The following is an 18,990-nucleotide window of genomic DNA, read 5'->3' on the forward strand; positions in this document are numbered from 1 at the left end:
TCTGATATTGGTTAAGTGTTCTTTTTTAGCAAACATGTATTTATGATGAATATTTCTAAAAGCACATTCCTTTTCGAATTGCCCCGGGCAACAGATTTGGTACAGAACTTTCTCACAACATCAGCTCCCACCCTCATGTCAGTGGCACCATTCAAACTGTGCAGTGACCTCAATCCGCCTCTGGAAGTTACAGCTCAGTGCTATATATAAGCGCTACGCCTGCTCGATAAAGTCAGTTCCTTTATTTCTGTGCCCTTCACCTTGAATGTGGAGCTCCAAGCCCAATTTGTGTCTCTTTTCATCAATGCCAAAATTGCATTTTTCAGAAAAATGAGTGTTAGGAAAATATTATTTGACTATGCCACAGCTGCAGGAAGCATATGTCGGTCACTGATCTAGACGATGTCTGCCTTTGGTGTTTAGAGTCTCAGCACAACGCACTCATTCAACTAATGCTCCTAAGGGTGATGAGAGTGCAGTAGATGATGCTACATGCTGCTGTATTTAAAAAAAACAAAGTAGGTCACATTCTAAGCAGTCAATGAGCTCCTACTCTCAAGTCATAGACCCACTGCGGGCCTTGGTTCAACTTCTAGGTCACGTCTTCCAGTAAGTCTAAAATTAAATTGAGGGACAAGTTGTCCTATAAAATCAAGAAGTCCAGTTGGGACTCGTCCCCATCTCTTTACTTGTGCTAGGAATTGCGCAGATACCACTTTGAGCACCTGACTCCGTTGCCATCGCATGACTTTGGTCCGAGGTTGGTCCCAGCGAGCCTCGAATTTGCCAGGCTGTCATCTACCCCTCAGCAAATAAAAGCCGTTTTGGAGGACATGCTGTAACTTTTCAGGGGTAATGCTGGCTCCCTCTAGAGCACATTTTAACCACACAGCTGCAAGTGCCACAGTTGGACTTATGGCAGCGTGCCCAACCCTGGCTCCAACTGACATGGTTAGACTTCCACCTTGCTTTGTGCGGGCCCATGCCTCCACTCCTATGCTGATGACCTTGTCGATTCTGACTGCAACTGTTCTGGCCCTGACTCCAGCTGTATCCACACAAGAGCCAACTCCAATCTCCATTACTGACTTCGAGCTGACATCTGCCCCTGCTGGGCCTACGTCTGACAATGCGATTACAAAGGCACAGTCCCCACCTTTGGATGAGCTAAATCCTCAAAACCGAGTCATCAAAGGCTGGAAGCCTTGTTTAGATCTGATTCTGATACTGTCAAGGGCTTCAGATATTCAACATGACTAGTATGGCAATGAGGAGGGGTGCTGTTTGCTCCCCTTTAATTACACTGATGCTAGCCTCTGTTTAAATCTACAGAAAGCCAGTGGCCTAGATACTTCACCAGATACAAACGTTGACTCCCTGCTGGGGCCACACTGAGGAATGTGCGTTGTTTACTGTTCTAGTCCTCAGACTTGCAGAAATATTGGACCTACAGCTACCTGCTAAAGAGACCAAGGCAAACCTACTTACAGAAATCTTAGAGTCTGATCCTGCTTTTTCATGCCTTTTAATGAGGACATGATGGAAACCTTGATGGTGACTTGGTCGAAGCTGTGTTTAACTCTCCCAGTAAGTCGCCCAATAGGTACGCATCATAGGCCTGCCCCCTGACACGGCAACCAGCTCTTGAGAACCTGGTAGTTCAAGCTGCTGCTAGCAAGATGAACTCAAATACATTTACTTCTGTGCCCCCAGTTAGGGAATCAAAACTTATGATGCATTTGGTAAGTGTGTCTTTTCTTCTACTAGCTTGCCCCTGCGGTCTCTAAACGACTTCTTCCTGCTGGGACGTTACTTGCATGTACTTTGTGGGATGGGTCTACCAACACCTCAAGTCGGAGTCCCTGCGGGAGCACCAAATGAAGCTGCTTTTGGCACGGCTGTCCCGGTCGGCGTCGTCTCGTCCTACGGCCTCCTCAACGCATTTCTGTCGTCGATCGCCCTCTGGGGCCAGGGGCCGTCGCTCGCCACTTCTCGGTAAGTTGCGGCGCTTGTCGCCGAGGTCCTCAACCTCCCCTTCATCTGTTGTCAGGGGCGCTGGCTCTCGGAACAATCCGGACGTGCGCCCATGACAGTCGTCCCCTCTCTATCCACCCTATCTGGGTGCGAGGATGACTCGGGGCCCAAATGGAGGCTTATGCCACGGCCTTGTGGGCCATCCTTGGGTCCTCTCCCGTCCCTGAGGCGTCCTCAGGGCCTCCGCTAGCTGTGGGGTCACCACAGAGTCGCCGGTGGGTTCGCCCCCGGCGTCAAATGAGCCTTTGCCCTCCAAGGATTTCGGAGATGTGGTATCGTCAGGGCGCGGCAGGGTCCCCCTCTACGATCCATATGGAGTCGTCTAGGTGCGGCCCGGCTGGGTCCCCCTGTACGACCCATGGAACCCCTGCCACGTCGCATAGTCCCGTGGGGTTCCCTGTGGCGTCGCAGGAGGTTGCTGGTGCTCAAAGCCTCCCTTTGTACACGCCTCGGCCTTCTAGGCATGCGGTCGCCTGTCCGCAGCCGGGGTCGCGCCGTTCCGGCGCCGTAGACTCGCCTCCCTGACTCTACCTCCGCTTCTTTCTCCGGAGTAGGAGCAGGTTCGGGTTGAGGTTGAGGCAGCGCCAGTGCGGCGCCGGAGGCTTGCATCCCCGGCGCCTTCTCCTTCTGAAGGGGAACTTATTGTGGATTCGGCGCCGGACGGAGCTGACTTGACGCCGGGCATAGCTCGGTCACCGCCTACTAAATTAGTTTTGGCGCTGCATCGACGCCGGTTTGTTGACTCTTCTCCGGAAGCGTCCGGAGAGAGTTTGGCATCGGCCTCACGCCCGGCGGCGCCAAATGTATTCTTGTCGATGCCTACCTTAAAATATGTAGATCCGGCAGGATCCCCACCTCCTCAAGAGCACCCTCACCCGGCAGGCTCCTTGCTTCCTCAAGAGCCTCATCAGGACCCCCATTCGTCAATGGGACTCCCCTCAGTTGGGCATTGGTCGCACCCTCACTGTCTTGGGAGGGTTAGCTTACAGCCCTCTCCTACTGATGAGCTGCTATCCCCTCCTCGGAGGGCTACCGAGGCTGGTGCAGCTTTTTTCAGAGTGGTCTCTTTGGCCACTCGCATTTTGAACATGCAACCACCTTCGGCGCCCTTGTCTGAGGACCCTTTACTTGATGTCCTTCACCGTGGATCAGGGAATGTGGAGCCGCTTCTGCCCTTTGAAGCTTCTCTTTATGATGCCCTTTTGGGTACATGGGTTCGGCCAGCTTCCGGTGACTCGTTCAGTCTTGCAACACCACCGTCCTGCTCCACATGACCCGGTCTGCTTATTTGTGCAACCCGACGTGCAGGGGTTTGTCTTGCAAACTGCCTTCCCTTCCTTGCCCCGGCTATTGCTTCCTCCCTCCTGGGAGTCCAGATGGCTTGAGTCATGGGGTCGGAACATCTTTGCCTCCACTAGTGCTGCACTAAGGTCACTAAATACATTGTGTGTCCTGGCTCGGGCTACCTCTGCCCTGTGGGACTCTGCAAAGTCTTTGATCTCCACCAGCACTGAAGGAGCTCGTGTTGACTTGCTTCATCTTCTCCGGGATGGCCGTGACCTTGCTGAGTTTACGATCCGCTCCGCCTTGGATACTGCTGATTCCTTAGGTCTGTCTATGGCTGGTTCAGTCGCCTTGCGGCGCCATGCTTGGTTACGGGAAAGCGTCTTCCCGGAAAATATCCGGGAGAGTCTTGTTGATTTACTCTTTGATGGGGTTTTATTATTTGATGCACATGCCGACTCGGCTGTTCAGCGTCTCCTTGCAGGCTTTCGCAACCCCCTTAGACCTCTGTTCCTCAGGTGTTTGTTCTGAGGTGGTACCCTTTTTATTTAAACATCCTTTCGATGTGTTATGCGTTTTAGGGTGATGTAAGCCTTAAGTCTTCTTTTTGTATCGGAGGTGGTTACCCTTTCATTTAACATCCTTTGGATACATGAAGCGTTTTTTAACTGGCGGATAAGCCTACTGTGACAGTGTTCCATGTATTGTTCCTCTGACTGTGGCTGCCCTAATAAACGTGTTCCCCATTGTTGGGGTGTGAATACTCCATGTGGGGTACTTGTTTGCTATTAAATAGCTCTGCTTATACCACCTGGCCTAAGACTTCCTTTGGCCTCTAGGTGTCCTCTGGTGCTCTTATCTGCCTTTGTACGGTGCTAAATGTTGTGCCTTGACGTCATCTTCTATAAGTCTTTGGTCATTTTGCTTATTTGCTTCACTCTCCTCCTTTGGAGGTTTTTGGGGCATTCCTCACGCTTTAAAGGCAGCTCTATCTGCCATTATGGCACCAGGTGTGTTCCTCTACAACCATGTTGCAGGGTCGTGGCTGGTTTAGCCGTTTATGCTATATATCTCTATAATTAGGTATGTATACAAGTTCCATGGGTACTCTTCTTCCTAACTCTTCGCCTCTCTTCGAGGCTGCAAGGTCTAGTCCGAAGTGTCCTTGTTCAGGGAGCTTTTCACTTATGCATGCGGCATTATCAATAAAGCCCCTTTTTGCGTTCCGCTTATTGGGGTGGTTCCCCGGTTTTACACTGCTCCCTTCTTCGTGTTCAGTTACTGAACGATTTTCTCTTCTGGACAATGGTTACTTTCCTTCCAGTCGGAGGGTGTGGTCTGAAATTCTGCGATTATTCCTGCGTTTCTACGCCGTAGTACTTTGGTGCCTTTGCTGCACCTTCCTTCGGCTGTCGGCTGTGCCTTCTTCCTTAAGTTCTCCCTACGTTATATCAGCTGGGCGTGCGGGACAGCTCTTCTAATTTCATTTGTTCTAGATCTACACCCTGCCTTGCTCTGACTGCTGCTTAGTCAAGCAGCCTTATGCTTCTTTTAGCTACACCACCTTATGGTCTCTGTGGCTGTTTGCTATGTGCATGCTTCTGTGGTGGCCTGCATCAGCGTGCTTAAGATTGTTATTGTTCGCTCCTGTTCCTCCTTTTGGGACTGGGTGTGCACTTAGCGTGTTTCTTGTCCGCCAGCACTTCTAGAAACATTGTTGAGTTCTACCTCTTGATCTTTGGTCCTTGGCTGTAGCCTCTCCGGCCTTCCTTCCGTGGGCTAGCCTGGTAGGCTCTGGTTGCCTCTCTTCATTTTTTTCTTCTCAACCTTTCGTTGTTCACATAGTGCGCCATTATGATGAGTGTTCCTTCTTCCTCTCTTTTTCTTTTGTTTTGGTATATAGCTGGTGCTGTTTCTACCTCATGATTATACGAGTATGGTGTAGCACCATTATGGCATTTTTGGGTTGTCTTGCATCCTGTTATCCTTTGCTCTTTCGAGTTATTTGGGTTGCTGTCTGGCTGTTCCTCCACGGCCTTCCCCATTGTCTGTCACTCTGTTGCCGGCTCGAATGCTGGGAGCTTTCTGTTGTCCTATCGCAGACCCACCTCCCCTTTGGCGTATGGCTGTGGTATCTATTCTAAGTTAAGGAATCTGTGGCTAGATGTCTCTATCAGATGTACGAGTTACTTACCTTCGGTAACGATGTATCTAGTAGAGACGTTGTCTAGCCGCAGATTCCTTAACGCCTCCCAGCCTCCCCGTTCTGCAAGGACCTTGCCAAGTGGGGTTCTCCGCTGGCCCCCTTTTTACAGTTGGCATTGGTTTTTCTTTCATGGGTGCTCACATTGTTTCGTCCCTTTGAGATTTTCCATAATACGGCTGACTCCCTGTCAGGGATTTCTGTTACCATAATACAGCTGACTCCCTCTCAGGGGTTTCTGTTACCATAATATAGCCGACTCCCTCTCCAGTGTTTCTTACCTGGGAAATGATGCCTTTTGATTAACCTTCACCAGGAGATTCATTTTCTTTTCTTCTCCTGCTGCCTTCCCTCCCTCCGCCTTCTTTATTGGCTCAGGGTTCTGGTCTCCTCTACAGTTGTCTTATTTGGGGATCTGTAAACCTCTGTTTCAGACCTCCATTACTACAGGGGCAGTGCCAGTCTTTTCATACCTTCTTGCGGTGGGCTGTTCTCTCTGTGCTCCATTCTTGTTAGCCGACACAGTCCTACATGATCACGACAGTCTATTTTTGTCTGTTGTTCTACATGGCAATGACAGTCTATTCTGTCTGTTGAGATCTTTTTTCCTGGTTGCACTAAGGAACGTTCTTCGCTTAGCTGGCGGAGCTCTTTCTCACAGCCTTTTCACTTATATGTAGGCAGTGTCTAATTCTGTCCTTTACGATGCTGTTCTACACCATCCTCCTTCTTTATTCACAGATTTTTCATCCCTCACACAGCTGCTCCCATACTTTCACAGTTTTTGTTGGTGGCTCCGCGTTGTACCGCGGAAAAGTTTCTCCGAAGAAAACTGATGTCAGCTGCCGGGAGGGACTTATATGACCTTGCTGACGTCACGTATGTGGACGACGTCAGGGCGGGGTCGTGTGGCGCTGTCTCCCGGCGCGCAGAGGTGCTGCTGCAAAAAGTCTTCCGGATCCAGTCTGACGCCTGGAGATATTCTAAGTTAAGGAATTTGCAGCTAGACAACGTCCCTACCAGATACATAGTTTCCGAAGGGAAGTAACTTGTACGTTAGCAGAATTTGTTTTTTTCTGCCAAGTGGCATGCTATAACTTGAGACCAGTAAGTGCAACAGATTGTTCAGCAAAGTTACGCCCTCCTCTTCTTTTCACATCCACTACCACTCATAAACCCACCTGTTTTGCTTGTGCATGAAGTTCCATCGCTGCTGGCCAAATGGTCCATAGAGAAGGGTTTTCGAGGCAGAAAAGAACAGAGTGGTGCTACTCATTTTTGGTATCCAAAAATTCTAGACCTTCTACTCCTGAACACCTTTCTGCTGAACACTTGTTAAAGATGTTGATCTTGGTCCAGTTATTTCCACACTTGACCAGGGAACTGGATGGTGTACTTGGACTTGCACAATGCGTGCTGTCATGTGACCGTTCTGCAGACACTCACTCTTCCTGTGGTTCATGACGGGGTCTGAGCACTTCAGGCTAACGTCTGCCCCTATTTGGTTATAAAAGTGATGGTCATGGCCCTACAATTCTTATGTTTTGGCCTCACTCATTGGTTCCGACGAAGACTGTTCTGAGGCTTCTGGTTTTTTAGCTTTGTTTGTTCTGCTGTTCCCACTTGTCCATTGGCACATGCATTTGAACCTGTGCCTGCTGTGGGCATTTTGACCATAGCAGTGTGCAACCTTCAGCCATGGCTGTTGGACACCAGCCTCACTTGTGGCCGGTGGCTGTTTTAACTTCCCCTTACAGAGCTCACAGTAGTGATGTATGTATCGTGTCTGGGTTGGCAATCGACTGGTAGAGATTAAGATCAGGGCCCTTTTTGTCCCAGTAGAGCAGAAGCTCCACATTAACTTTCTGAAGCATGAGCCACTGTGTATCTGGAAATGGATACACCTTCAAGAGGTCTATCCCTAACGGCCAATCATTTGACAGGATCCCTGAACGTCGGACGTCAGCTGGTGGACTATGAATGACATCGTCTTCCAATGATGGGCAAAACATTTTTGCCTGGTGGTGTGTGCTTTGATTGGATTTTGAGAATGTGCAGTGTCTTGCTTACTGTGCACTTCAATTTTCGCCAAGAAGTTCCCGCAGTGTGACTCAGGTCTCCTCTGGCATCCCAAGTCTGCTTTTCCTGCTTCAGGCTCTGAAGAAGATCCGGAAAGACTAGGCTAAGATTATCTTTATAGCTCCAAATTGAATCCAGGAGCATGTGGTACCTATATGTGTAGAGCTTGAGGATTTACCCTCAGATCCCGCTACCTCTTTGGTAGGATCCCCTATCTCAGCAACAGGGCAGGATCCTGCAACTGAATCCCCACATTTTCTTTATCTCCATGAGCGGCGCTGGAGTGCCAGCAGCTGAGCAGATTTGGATTGCTGGCTGAAGTAGTGGATTCGATTTTCGTGGCTAGACACCCATCTAACAAATCTATTCTGATGGATACACGTGCCTGCAGATTGCTTACCTCGTCCACACCTGTAGAGCGTGCTTGTTCCACTTTGGCGCTGGACGACACTGTAGTCTTAAAGAGCCCACCCCAGCTTCCTGATGTCCGTTCCTTTATATTTGCGCCTTTGGGGGGGGGGCTCCCCATGGCTCCCCAGGGTCTGCTTTAGAGGTGTTCACAATGGAGGCAAGGGTGCTCCTATCCATGGAGCATCCTCTACTGCAAAACAGTGACTGCCCATACCTTCCCTCCTACCCCACAACACCTGTCAGAGAAGACTTCCCTTTTTCCATCCAGCCTGGGAATCCTTCAACACAGACCAATGGGTACTAGCCATTATCCAACATAGTTATTGTCTAGAGCTCATTACCACACCATCCATCATCCCACCTCGCACTCACAGGTTATCACAGGATCACCTAACACTTCTCAAGCAAGAAGTGCAGCCCCTTCTCCTCAAAGGAGCCATAGAACCAGTACTTATTCAACAATAGGGCACAGGAATATATTCGCTATACTTTCTCATTCCCAAAAAGAAATGGTCCTTAAGATCAATATTGGATCTCTGACCCATCAGTTACTACATGCTGGCAGAACATTTTCACATGGTTACTCTACAGGATGTAATTCCCCTTCTGCAACAGGGCGACTGTATGCCCACACTGGACCTAAAGGACGCTTACTTTCACATACCTATACACCCTGCTCTTTGCAAATACTGCAGGTTTGTCATAGTAGGAAAACATATTCAAGATTTATCAATTTAGAGTCCCTACCACGTCTCACTTTTTCACAAAGTGCTTTGTACTAGTGACAGCACACCTAAGATGACGAAACATTCACGTATTCCCATACCTAGACGACTGGCTCTTCAAAGCTAGCACCCATCAACAATACATTCAGGTGACAGTAGATCTACTCCACAACTTGAGAGTTCACCATCAATATCCCCAAATCTTCAGCCGCTTCAAATTCAACAATACTTAGGGGCAACACTCCACATACAGTTGGGGGTAGCTAATCCAAATCCAGCGCTGGGACAAAGTTTTCAAACCACTCTACCTCAGTTCCAGCCAAACAATGCTCTAACATTTCGGACTGTCATGCTTCTACTGGGAATGGGAATGGTGGTGTTTTGCATTGCCATAGTTCCACATGCAAGACTACACATGCGCCCACAGCAACAGTGTCTCTCTCGCCAGTGGCCTAAAGCACAGGGTCACCTACATGATCTAGTGTTGATAGACCACCACACTCATTGAAGAGGCGGCCTTTCGTGGACCCAGTGCCACATATCAGGCTAACCACAAATGCATCAGAAACAGGTTGGGGTGCGCTCCTGCAACACCTCACAATATAAGGTCTGTGGGATGCCAAACAACAATCTCTTCACATCAACTACTTGGAACTTCAGGTAGTTTTCCTGAGAACTGAAAGCTTTCCCTCCTCATCTATTGCACAAGGTTGTCCTAGTCTGAACTGACAATATGACATCCATGTACTACTTACTAAAACAAGGAGGACACGATAATCTCATTTTTCACACCTCACTCAGACTAAATGGAATTGTGCTCTTCACCCTCACATTCATATCTTGGCGGAATAACTGCCGGTAACAGAAAACATTCTTGCGGACCTGCTCAGCAGGACACACCAACAAACCCACAAATGTGAACCTCCAACCACAAGTTCTATTTCCATACTTTTACAATTGGGGGTTCCCTCAGATAGACCTACTTGCCACAGCTGAAAACGCAAAACCTCACTATCCAAGGGCAATGCACTATGGATGAGGTGGTCAGGGATATTTTCTTATACTTTTCCACCTCTCCCTCTCAATCCATTTCTTGTTCGGAAACTCGGGCAAGCATCACTCCACATGGTCCTTGTAGCTCCCACCTGGACACGTGAACCCTGGTTCACAACCCTACACGATCTCTCGGTAGTCCCACACGAAAAGCTCCCCAACAGGACGGACCTTCTCATTAAGGATCATGGTCAAATCAAATATCGATACCCCAAGATGCTCAACCTAGCGATCTGGCACATGAGGTCTTAGAATTTGGGTACTTGAATTTACCAACAAAATGTATGGACATTGTGAGAAGCTGGCTTGGTATATGGTGCACACTTATGTAAGTGGGCACCTTGCACCAATCCAAACAACCCTTATGGTGATTTTAGTGGTCTTAGACAACCTTCTAAAGCTCTCTAAGTGGTAGCTGTGGAGAGCAGCCTTCAAGCTTAGTCCAGAAGGAGTGTAAAGCAGCTTGTTTTATCAGAACAATGTAATCTTATAGGTATAGATTTAAGTGAAAAAGACCAACACAGTGTATTTATAAAAATATATATTTATTATAAGACTCTCACTAACAGATACAGATATCTCCTAGCTGGAGATATAAACAATGTACACAATACTTTTAAATAGAAGCCAGTAAGTAGCACGTAATACACAGTGGTCACCAGGGGGAGACCAAACCATATAATAAAATAGTGCTATGTGAACCACGACTCGAGTCAAGACTATACCCAGAAGACGTAGAAGTTCCGGGGACCCAAGGAACCAACCGAGGTAAGTAACCAGGAGCCCTACGGAGGCCGTGTGCAGAGTGGGAACATGACCGCAGGATCAATGCAAATCAATGGGTACGTCGCAGTTGCAATTTTAAAGAAGGAGGACCCTTCCCAGTGGACCCTGAAGAAACGCCATGGACGACAAAAGGTTGGAGAGCCACCCCACCCATGGATACCTTAGGAACCAGGATACCTGCACCAGGGAAGCTGGATGCATAGGTGTGAAGTGGCGTCGGAAACCTCTGTCGAACCCAATGGAGGACTTCAGGAAGATGCCGCTGCTGGGGAAGGTCAAAGTGTCTGGTAGAACCCAAAGGTGGATTCAAGATGTGAAGAACCTACAAGCAGAGGGGACGGAGTTTATGCCACTCAGGCTTGACCAGGAAGCACGGAAGACTAATGCCCACCGATGTCGAGTGCTGCAGGAGAGCTGACGGTGACCTTGAAACTGCAGCTGTGGGGACCAGGTGACGCTGTGGAAGACCAGGAGCCGTACATGAGCTGTCCCACGTCAGATGTCGAGAGTTGAGGGGTCGTAGTCTGGCGGGAGCACCAACAAGCCTTGGCAACTGCAACCAACGTGGAAGTTGTAGAAGGTGCAGTGTCGGGACCAGCAAGGTCCAGGAGACTCACCACAAGCAGGGGAGTCAGGGCAGTCCCCGAGCAATCAGGGGAGCCCAAAGAATTCAAAGATGACCCTCAAGAGGACCCACAGGCCGAAGGCACTGGAGTCGGGAGAGGACCTCGAGCAGCTCATCAAAGATGCAAGCGATGCCGTGAGGATGAAGATCTTGGTCACTGGAGATGCTTGAGGTTGGGGCTACTTGGAGCCTGAAGGTCTTGGTGGAAGGAAGCCAACAAGCCTTTGCAATGGCTTCACCCTCACATTCATATCTTGGCGGAATAACTGCCGGTAACAGAAAACATTCTTGCGGACCTGCTCAGCAGGACACACCAACAAATCCACAAATGTGAACCTCCAACCACAAGTTCTATTTCCATACTTTTACAATTGGGGGTTCCCTCAGATAGACCTACTTGCCACAGCTGAAAACGCAAAACCTCACTATCCAAGGGCAATGCACTATGGATGAGGTGGTCAGGGATATTTTCTTATACTTTTCCACCTCTCCCTCTCAATCCATTTCTTGTTCGGAAACTCAGGCAAGCATCACTCCACATGGTCCTTGTAGCTCCCACCTGGACACGTGAACCCTGGTTCACAACCCTACACGATCTCTCGGTAGTCCCACACGAAAAGCTCCCCAACAGGACGGACCTTCTCATTAAGGATCATGGTCAAATCAAATATCGATACCCCAAGATGCTCAACCTAGCGATCTGGCACATGAGGTCTTAGAATTTGGGTACTTGAATTTACCAACAAAATGTATGGACATTGTGAGAAGCTGGCTTGGTATATGGTGCACACTTATGTAAGTGGGCACCTTGCACCAATCCAAACAACCCTTATGGTGATTTTAGTGGTCTTAGACAACCTTCGAAAGCTCTCTAAGTGGTAGCTGTGGAGAGCAGCCTTCAAGCTTAGTCCAGAAGGAGTGTAAAGCAGCTTGTTTTATCAGAACAATGTAATCTTATAGGTATAGATTTAAGTGAAAAAGACCAACACAGTGTATTTATAAAAATATATATTTATTATAAGACTCTCACTAACAGATACAGATATCTCCTAGCTGGAGATATAAACAATGTACACAATACTTTTAAATAGAAGCCAGTAAGTAGCACGTAATACACAGTGGTCACCAGGGGGAGACCAAACCATATAATAAAATAGTGCTATGTGAACCACGACTCGAGTCAAGACTATACCCAGAAGACGTAGAAGTTCCGGGGACCCAAGGAACCAACCGAGGTAAGTAACCAGGAGCCCTACGGAGGCCGTGTGCAGAGTGGGAACATGACCGCAGGATCAATGCAAATCAATGGGTACGTCGCAGTTGCAATTTTAAAGAAGGAGGACCCTTCCCAGTGGACCCTGAAGAAACGCCATGGACGACAAAAGGTTGGAGAGCCACCCCACCCATGGATACCTTAGGAACCAGGATACCTGCACCAGGGAAGCTGGATGCATAGGTGTGAAGTGGCGTCGGGAACCTCTGTCGAACCCAATGGAGGACTTCAGGAAGATGCCGCTGCTGGGGAAGGTCAAAGTGTCTGGTAGAACCCAAAGGTGGATTCAAGATGTGAAGAACCTACAAGCAGAGGGGACGGAGTTTATGCCACTCAGGCTTGACCAGGAAGCACGGAAGACTAATGCCCACCGATGTCGAGTGCTGCAGGAGAGCTGACGGTGACCTTGAAACTGCAGCTGTGGGGACCAGGTGACGCTGTGGAAGACCAGGAGCCGTACATGAGCTGTCCCACGTCAGATGTCGAGAGTTGAGGGGTCGTAGTCTGGCGGGAGCACCAACAAGCCTTGGCAACTGCAACCAACGTGGAAGTTGTAGAAGGTGCAGTGTCGGGACCAGCAAGGTCCAGGAGACTCACCACAAGCAGGGGAGTCAGGGCAGTCCCCGAGCAATCAGGGGAGCCCAAAGAATTCAAAGATGACCCTCAAGAGGACCCACAGGCCGAAGGCACTGGAGTCGGGAGAGGACCTCGAGCAGCTCATCAAAGATGCAAGCGATGCCGTGAGGATGAAGATCTTGGTCACTGGAGATGCTTGAGGTTGGGGCTACTTGGAGCCTGAAGGTCTTGGTGGAAGGAAGCCAACAAGCCTTTGCAATGGCTTCACCCTCACATTCATATCTTGGCGGAATAACTGCCGGTAACAGAAAACATTCTTGCGGACCTGCTCAGCAGGACACACCAACAAATCCACAAATGTGAACCTCCAACCACAAGTTCTATTTCCATACTTTTACAATTGGGGGTTCCCTCAGATAGACCTACTTGCCACAGCTGAAAACGCAAAACCTCACTATCCAAGGGCAATGCACTATGGATGAGGTGGTCAGGGATATTTTCTTATACTTTTCCACCTCTCCCTCTCAATCCATTTCTTGTTCGGAAACTCAGGCAAGCATCACTCCACATGGTCCTTGTAGCTCCCACCTGGACACGTGAACCCTGGTTCACAACCCTACACGATCTCTCGGTAGTCCCACACGAAAAGCTCCCCAACAGGACGGACCTTCTCATTAAGGATCATGGTCAAATCAAATATCGATACCCCAAGATGCTCAACCTAGCGATCTGGCACATGAGGTCTTAGAATTTGGGTACTTGAATTTACCAACAAAATGTATGGACATTGTGAGAAGCTGGCTTGGTATATGGTGCACACTTATGTAAGTGGGCACCTTGCACCAATCCAAACAACCCTTATGGTGATTTTAGTGGTCTTAGACAACCTTCGAAAGCTCTCTAAGTGGTAGCTGTGGAGAGCAGCCTTCAAGCTTAGTCCAGAAGGAGTGTAAAGCAGCTTGTTTTATCAGAACAATGTAATCTTATAGGTATAGATTTAAGTGAAAAAGACCAACACAGTGTATTTATAAAAATATATATTTATTATAAGACTCTCACTAACAGATACAGATATCTCCTAGCTGGAGATATAAACAATGTACACAATACTTTTAAATAGAAGCCAGTAAGTAGCACGTAATACACAGTGGTCACCAGGGGGAGACCAAACCATATAATAAAATAGTGCTATGTGAACCACGACTCGAGTCAAGACTATACCCAGAAGACGTAGAAGTTCCGGGGACCCAAGGAACCAACCGAGGTAAGTAACCAGGAGCCCTACGGAGGCCGTGTGCAGAGTGGGAACATGACCGCAGGATCAATGCAAATCAATGGGTACGTCGCAGTTGCAATTTTAAAGAAGGAGGACCCTTCCCAGTGGACCCTGAAGAAACGCCATGGACGACAAAAGGTTGGAGAGCCACCCCACCCATGGATACCTTAGGAACCAGGATACCTGCACCAGGGAAGCTGGATGCATAGGTGTGAAGTGGCGTCGGGAACCTCTGTCGAACCCAATGGAGGACTTCAGGAAGATGCCGCTGCTGGGGAAGGTCAAAGTGTCTGGTAGAACCCAAAGGTGGATTCAAGATGTGAAGAACCTACAAGCAGAGGGGACGGAGTTTATGCCACTCAGGCTTGACCAGGAAGCACGGAAGACTAATGCCCACCGATGTCGAGTGCTGCAGGAGAGCTGACGGTGACCTTGAAACTGCAGCTGTGGGGACCAGGTGACGCTGTGGAAGACCAGGAGCCGTACATGAGCTGTCCCACGTCAGATGTCGAGAGTTGAGGGGTCGTAGTCTGGCGGGAGCACCAACAAGCCTTGGCAACTGCAACCAACGTGGAAGTTGTAGAAGGTGCAGTGTCGGGACCAGCAAGGTCCAGGAGACTCACCACAAGCAGGGGAGTCAGGGCAGTCCCCGAGCAATCAGGGGAGCCCAAAGAATTCAAAGATGACCCTCAAGAGGACCCACAGGCCGAAGGCACTGGAGTCGGGAGAGGACCTCGAGCAGCTCATCAAAGATGCAAGCGATGCCGTGAGGATGAAGATCTTGGTCACTGGAGATGCTTGAGGTTGGGGCTACTTGGAGCCTGAAGGTCTTGGTGGAAGGAAGCCAACAAGCCTTTGCAATGGCAAGTCGACGCGGTGCACAGGGGTTTGGTTCCTGCGGCTCTGACGAGGGATACTGGCCTCAAACTTGGTGAGAGGACAAGGTAGGCCTCGAGGGATGAGAAGAACCACAGCTTGTGTTGCTGAGCCTTTCGGAGTCCGTGGCAACCCAGGATCAGCAGACCGGTCAGCTTAGTTGCGGTGCCTGCAGATGCAGCGAAGTGACTCCTTCACTTCAAGGGAGATTCCTTCAGTTGTCTTGGATGCCCACAGGCCTTGGAAGGTTCCTTTATGGTGCACAGACACGAATGTTGCAGCAGACGTGCAGAGTGAGGAGATCAGGAGCAGCAGGAGTCTTCCCGGTTGCAGACTTGATGCCCAGAATGAAGTCCAGCATTGTCCAGAGTGCCCAGACGTTGAAGAAGTGGTGTCTGAAATTAATCTTGTCCCACGATAAATCTAGGGACCCACCCTCAGGTAAGACCTTAAGTACCCTAAGGAAAGGGTTGGGATGATTCAGGTGTCCCTCCCTAAGGAGGTGCTGGACAAGGGGGAGGATACTCCCTGTCCTTTGTCCAGTTCTGCACCAGAGCGGAAGCCAACGGCTCCCTGAACTGGTTTGAGCTGGACTATGCATGGGGGACACCAAGTGTGCCCTGCACACAGACTATGGGTAGCTGGCAATAGCCCCCACCTTGCCCCAATACACTAAACCCTGTCTGGGAGGTGGTCACACCTCCCTGTGACAGGATACCTATTGTTATGCCTTCCCCTGCCTGAGCTTGGCTCAGCAGCAGGAGGGCAGAAACGTGTCTCAGGCCGGCAGCAGCCCTAGCTTGCTGTCTGGGTCTGGAAGACTGGTACCGGGAACAGCGAGGGCCTCCCAAAGGAGCTTTACGGTGCATGGAATCATACATCCCACAAAGTTTACGGTGTGGGGGTATGATTCCAACATGTTTGATACCAAAGATGACCAGGATTGTTACAGCCAGTTTAGAAATGGTCATCTCGTAATGACGCGGTGCCCCTCTATGTTATATTACTGTCTCACTTACAACCTGGGAGAATGGACTCCGTAGGCTGTAGGGGTGCCCTGCTCATGCAGGGGCACCCTCACACTTAGAACCAAGCACCCTGCCTTCAGGATTGAATGGCTTGCTTTAAGGGTGACTTACAGGTTTTAAGTGCAGTGACCTTAGATATAGGTAAACCTATATCTTTCGGAAGTGATGCTAGCACCAGCTTACACAGGCTGCAATTGAGTGGTCTCCCATGGGTGGCATACTACATGCTTCAGCCCGTGGGGGGACCCCGGTGTACCCATGCCCTGGGTCAGTGGCGTAACAAAAGCTTAGGGGGCCCCCCTGCAAGGTGCGATGAAGGGGCCCTGCTCAACTACATGCAATCTATGTCCCTCGGCTATCACCTTTGCAAGGACTTTCAGAACCTCACAACCTATAGACACTTTCAGCAGAACTATTCCCAGATAGCGCAAATCTTCAGGCTGTGGATTGAGACTGTGATGTACCTCAAGTGAAACAAGCATTGGCATAGCCAATAGGTTTCGCCTTTGGGACCTTATAAGTGTTTAGCCATGCAACATTTGATGTTGTTGCACCAAGGATATTGTGCTGGATAACTAAACACTTATAAGGTCCCAAAGGCGAGACCTATTGGCTATGCCAATGGTTGTTTTGTATGGCTGCTGTGAGTAACCAATTAATGCTTGTTGTGTATCAACATGAAAATGGTAAATAAAGTTTAAAAAAAAAAAGGTTCTCAATCAATACAACCACAAAAACAAATAAAATCTAATAAATGACTGTGTAGTTATAACCCCAGTATACAGCGTATCACAAATGACTCTATATAACCGACTTAAACATCACAAGCCGAGCTACAAAGAACTGGATACTGTAAGTCTTACAGATACTGCAGGCAAAGGAGCCGGGGCCAGCAATGATAACTATTGTGTTGTAGCATTTGTGTAGCTCCTACTACATTTAAGGGGGGTTCTAAAGCATTAACCCACACAAAAAACAAGCTCCAACTTGTAGGGTGTGTGGTTGGGCAGTGCAGTTTTTGTTTTGTGCCTATGTGGGGAGTGTTTTCGTTTCTCTGTGATGACCTCCAAGGAACGGTTATCATGTTATGGGAAGCAGTATGTGAAAGAGACCTTGAAATTGTAGTTATAATAAGGACTAACTAGCTTAACCACAGGGGCGATGGTATGTTGTGTGCCCATAAACCAAAGAGGGGGAGAGGGATAATAGGATAAGACCCAGTAATCCATAAAGCGACATGTGCCAGAAATGGATACTGTCAAATGAGTCAATGGATGCCACAAGGGTAAGAATGGGACTTGGAGATATAAGCAGTAGCCATGCACCTTGTCATTTTATATGTTTATTTACTTGTCCCCGGTAGAAGAAAGACATCCCATGAAAAGAGAATGGATGAAAGGATCTGGACGAGTGCTGAAGGCCGGCAGTCTGAGCAGAAGCTGCATACTCTTTAAAAGGCCCAGATTTCACCTACACCTGCAAGCCCGTTGGAAGCCAACATTGTGAGCAGGGGTTCACACCCATAGCCTCCTATCAGACTCTCAGAGGTTCTCGAAGGCTGGTGAGACCAAGTAGGACAACCCCAGTTGGGTCGTAGCTCCAACCCCAGCTAGATGGCACCGTGCACATGCAAGGGTCAGAGACAAAGCACTTGGTAAGGGCGAATTGGCCTGCCTCGTGTTAACCTGCAGGCCTCCCCTTTCCAAGAGATCCCAGTACTTTTCTTGGATCCCAGAGACCCTTGTTCTTTCTAGTTTACATAAAGAAGCGTCCTCCTGATGTTTGATAATTTCCTCCCAGAACAACTTCCACTGTCATTATTAGCGTTGAACGACGACATTTCAGGGTAAAAAAGGGACCATGTGGTGCAAGAAGGCTTACATGGATTCCATCACTTTGGCTAGGATAGCAGTATGGCGACGATTTGATAGTTCTCAATGTGTTCGTTTTAGCCCAGCCCCTTTCCGACCTTTGCGCCTTGTGAATAGCATATGTTTTTTCACGGCATTGTATAGTGAACATAGAATGTTATTATTACACAATGTAATAGTACCCAGCTTAGCTACCTGTGAAGTTCCTAAGGATCCGTTAGCATGTCAGGCATTCGGAATACTGCATGTCTCAGCAGCGAGCGTTTAACTCAATTAGACACGCTGCCAGCTACAAGGGCGAGGGGACGAGGAGCGGGTGAGGTTTACAGAGGGGGAAGTGGGCAGCCTTGGATGTTTAAAGCTGGCTGTGTGAAGCAGGGAGGGGATATTCAATGGTGTTCCTAGTCAGCGACCAGCCACCAGCACAGCTCTGGAATCACGCCACCGGGTGAAGCGGGCAAGTGTGGTAAATACCACTTCAAACCGTGTGAAGGTGACTTTGTAAAACCTTGTGAAAGTGCCTCGTCCTTTGATGCTTTTCATTCCTGCTGGGCCATCTTGGCTGCGAACACGGTGCGCTTTAATATTTCTCACGCATACAAATCATCAACAGAACGCAGGCGACCAGCGCGTTTCCTTGATGCCGAAACCAAAAAACGTCAATGAACTCAAACACGAAAAGTGCATGCCCTGTGTCTGTGAAGGTTCTTCTAAAGAGGCGGATAATCAGTGGGCAGTAGAAAGTGGTTTACGTGCAGGTGGGCGAGAAAGAGCAGCACAAACCATGTCTGGAAAGCGGCTCCCTGTGCCAAGTACCAGGGCGAGGCTCCGTCGGGGCATGACGGTGACTCAGCGGCACTGACTCCGGCCCAGCTCGCTGCTCGCGAGCG

The 18,990-nt window shown here is 49.1% G+C and overlaps 1 protein-coding gene across 1 annotated transcript in view; it reads left to right on the plus strand.

The window, feature by feature from the left end:
* Nucleotides 1-18,990, plus strand: part of LOC146805589 (E3 ubiquitin-protein ligase HERC2-like) — a 1,563,844-nt gene that overhangs the window by 330,605 nt on the left and 1,214,249 nt on the right.

The sequence above is a fragment of the Triturus cristatus genome, chromosome 8 (assembly GCF_964204655.1).
Source record: "Triturus cristatus chromosome 8, aTriCri1.1, whole genome shotgun sequence".
NCBI classification, from domain to species: Eukaryota; Metazoa; Chordata; class Amphibia; order Caudata; family Salamandridae; genus Triturus; species Triturus cristatus.